The 4054-nt window shown below is 48.7% G+C and overlaps 1 pseudogene; it reads right to left on the reverse strand.

The window, feature by feature from the left end:
- Positions 1-241: 241 nt before the first annotated feature.
- Positions 242-3664, reverse strand: LOC119448827 (uncharacterized; annotated as a pseudogene).
- Between the last annotated feature and the right edge of the window lie 390 nt (positions 3665-4054).

Raw genomic sequence — 4054 nt, forward strand, 5'->3', positions numbered from 1 at the left:
TATTAGCTTTATCAGCTGTATAAACTTGGACATGCAGCAGCACCGGCAACACGCAGAACTGTTGTCGACGCCGTCGGCGTTTTGCCCGCGTTCGCTCAAAATGCGTGCGGCGTTGGTGACTGTTGCCGGAGCCTCTGATATAAATAGGCACTTGGTGCCGCAGCTAAACGTCGCCTCCCTTCCCTCCCCTCCCCCACAGCTTCTCGCGCGTCGGAAGAAGGCGCGTTTGCTCTACCAACACCCTCTAGAAAAATATGAAGGCCTTAGCTCTCTTCGCGTGACGTCACACGATGGGGCGGATTGAAAAAAAAAGATATGGAACGCTGTTCAAGAGAGGTTGTCTCGCAGGTGCATTGCGCGGAAACATTTTTTTTCTGCAAGAACAAGCATGCATGTATTTAAAAAAGAATAGAACGCCAGAAAACTGTAGCAGCAAAACATTTATTTACGAAGCCCAGTTTCTTTTTGTGCTGGCTTTATATTAGAAGCAATGCATGCAGTTATTTGGCCTCGAGAGTTGTGGCTTTCCTTTTTTTGATTTATCGGCAGCGTCGAGAAGTTTGTCGTTCAGCTTCCTACAAAAGTTCTTTAGCAGAATGTTGGTGCTGCACCGCAGGATGTGTTTAAGCACTAATTCAACTGTGTGGCCATTCTCACACGTATCGAAGTCGGACTGCTCTTCACTAGCCAGCAATTGTAGCGTCATTTTCGTTATCACCTGGCGTTGTTCAGGCATCATAAGCAGTGCTGGCTCTGTAGCGAGCTGCTCTACTACAACGTAGCTATGAGCAACTGCGTTAAGTGCAAACATTGATGTATAAACTAAACCTCCTCGGTCCAGCTGCTTCACAAGACCATAATGTTCGTTTGTGGCAGAGACTGTGATCTTCTTGTCCACGGTCAACGAGTCCCTGCATTGCTCGCACTTCAACTTTTTAAGGGTCCCGTATACTCCATAACCTGCAACGTAGACGAGGAATGGGACGACGTCCTGCATCTTCGTAAGAGCCTGGCTGGTAACAACAACGTTGCTGCTGGGAAGCAATGCCTCGACTTGCTTTCGGACACATTCCCAGTGCTGGTCAGGGGAAACTGTAGGCAAGGTGCTCTGCAGGCGCAGCTTGTTTTCGACTTCATATATCTGCCTGATGGAGATGTGATATTGCGCACCTTCCAGCTGCCTATACTTTCCAAACCGATCTTCAAGGCAGTCTGTCTGAATCTTCCCAAAAAGGACATATGACATTCCAAGCTCTTCGAAGCTGTACCTAGCGAGCTCAACAAGCGCATAGGTGGTGTGTTCGAGAGCAGCGTGAGTCTCCTTTGTCAGAGTACCGTTGTCAAAACCTTTGTTCTTCCACTCATCCAGCCACTTCAGAAACATGTGCAAGAAGTCAATTTTTGGATCGTTATCAATGGAAAGCACTGGTTGTTGGAAGTGATCTCTAAGCCTTTCTCCCTTCCATGGAGTTTTGACGTTTACAATTTTCCACCACTTGAGTATGATCTCGACGAATGTAGCCGTGGCCTCGAAAGAGAATAGGTTGTGCTTTGCTCCAAGAGCACGTAACGCCTCTGGTAAATAGTCATTGAAGATTTGTAAAGCAAGCTTTACGTCCTGCCTTTCAAGACTCGAAGGGTAGAGGGCTTTTCTTGACAGCCCCTAGCCATATTTCAACAGCTGGTCACACTCTTTGCTGTGAAGGTCCCTGATTGTTGCAAATGACGCTGTTTGCATTCGCTCTGATTCTGGTGTGTCTCCTTGGATCTCCGGGAAGTAGAAACAAATTTGGTCATTCTTCTGATTGATCCAGTTATTTCGTATGCATTTTAGAATGTGCACTGGGTCTATAACGAAGAACAGCGGCCTTGAAGGGTCTGATGGATGTTGGTACACAATTCTGTTACACGGAGGTGATTCGAAAAGTGACATCGCTTTTCTGTTCACAGAGTTGTTGTCGCTGACGACGCACATAACCCGGTACCCAATCTTTTCCAGCCCACAAATCACGTCTTTAAGCGTCTTTTGCAGGAACTCCGCCTCTACTCGGTGCACCGGCACGATGTGCGCAACTTCTTTGAATTTACACGTCACGCTGCGCACCATGAAAACGAGCGCACAGTTAGCAGCTTCATTTCTATGAATTGCAGCGCCGGTAATATTGCCTCCTTTGTAGTCAAAGTAAGGTTTTATATGTATTTCATCAACCATAACTGTGACAAAGCGCTGGTCATCTTTCAGGTCAGAAATTCTTGTTGTCATGTAGCTGAGGAATGTTTCACTCTGATGCTCTTGTTGAGGACTCATACCATAAGACGAGCACACTGATCTTATCGTCATAGGATGCGGCAAGGTGATGCTTCCATGGCTACGTATGAACGCGTATGCATGGGGCGATATAGTGAAAACAATACAGCAAAACATCATGAAATCAGCAGAGTAGCGCCTGCGCTGTTTTTTCGATAGGTGCAAGGTGACTTGCTCTTTCAGAAATTGAATACAGTTGGCGTCATCTTCTGCTTGGGACGTGCAAAGCTGATCAAGCAGTAAACAAAAAGCCTCGCAAATTTCGGCGACTGAGTTGGACATCAGGTCACAGTCCCACTTCTCGATGCCTTCCAGGAGTTCCACCATACCCCTTTTACTGTTAGCGATTTCGGGAACGCAGAGATTTGCACCGAGCTTTTTTACGGCCGTTTTCATAACGTGTAGTGTCACGCTCAAATCTCCTTTCACGCAAACAGAGTATTTCAACCACGGTGCTTCATCGTCGACAATGTGAATGAGAAGAAGCCTTTCATTTCTTTCGATAACATCCCAGAACTTCATCCCTTGGCTCCTTAAGTGGTTGGCAAGTTCGCTCACACTGTTGACTTTATCCTCCTTGCGTGCTCTGATAAATGCCTCGTTGGATTCAGCGATGGCTTTCTGAAGGGCTGCATTCTCTATTCGCGCGCGCTTGGAGTCAGGATCTTCCCTCCTCGCGGTCTTTCTGGACAAGTAGCTCGAATGATTCGGGAACTTCGACGGTACAGCGTCTGGGCGAAGGCGCACATGAGATAGCGGCACTGTCATTACGCGGCCAGTTGCTTGATCTGTATGCGTCGCGTCTCGAATAATGTCCTCGTCCATGAAATGAAGTTCACATACCTAGAAAAAAAATACGCTCCAATCAGCAAACCGACGGCTACAGGTCACACAAACATGCGGCTCATGAGCCACTTACACATGTACGTTTATATTCTTTCAATTAACTAACACCTAAATAAAAAACTTACCCTGGAATGTTCGGTGACCGTGAGGTTTTCCCGTGGCACAGCGCGAATCCAAGCGTCCCTTAGAGCTTGATCTCTCGGGAACTTGAAGACGTGCACCTTCATGTCCCCCGTGTAGTTTCCGCGGCATCGAGGTACACAGCATTTGCACGGCATCGCGGCGGGATTCTTTTCACAGCGAGGAAAACACGTCCGACTGAACAGCGAAGAGATGTACGACTGTACATACGCGCCGGGGAATGAGTTTCTGGAGACGCGCGATCAACGCGCACCAGCGCGATCCGGACGCGCGGATGCGTCGTGTCGCGGCGACGGGCAAAACCGCAAAACGCGCTCGCCGCCTCATGCGTCCGCCCCATCTGCTGACGTAGCGCGAGTGGAAAGGGAAAAGAACTAAGGCATTCATATTTTTCTAGAGGGTGTTGGCTCTACATACATGGTGATTGTAAAGGAGGAAAGAGACGCCTACTTCTGCAGCCCTTAAGGGAGCACGGCGCAGAACGCGCGTTTGTTCTCCGCCGTGCGTTCACTCCCCGTGAAAGCGCGCGCCCCTCGCACCCCTTCACTCGCACATACAGCGTTCGGCGGCGCGCGGCGACGATTTCATCTCCATTGACGTCATACGGAACCTCACGGCGACGGCGACGGCGACGCCGACGGCAGAAATCTGCTTTGGAGTGCCCATATAATTGCTATCGCAATAATAAGATGCTGAATACTCGGAAAAGTCACCATGGACTTGTTCAGAAGAGTCAGTTGCGCCTGGAAATTGCAGCTT

Source organism: Dermacentor silvarum, chromosome 4, assembly GCF_013339745.2.
Source record: "Dermacentor silvarum isolate Dsil-2018 chromosome 4, BIME_Dsil_1.4, whole genome shotgun sequence".
Taxonomy (NCBI): domain Eukaryota; kingdom Metazoa; phylum Arthropoda; class Arachnida; order Ixodida; family Ixodidae; genus Dermacentor; species Dermacentor silvarum.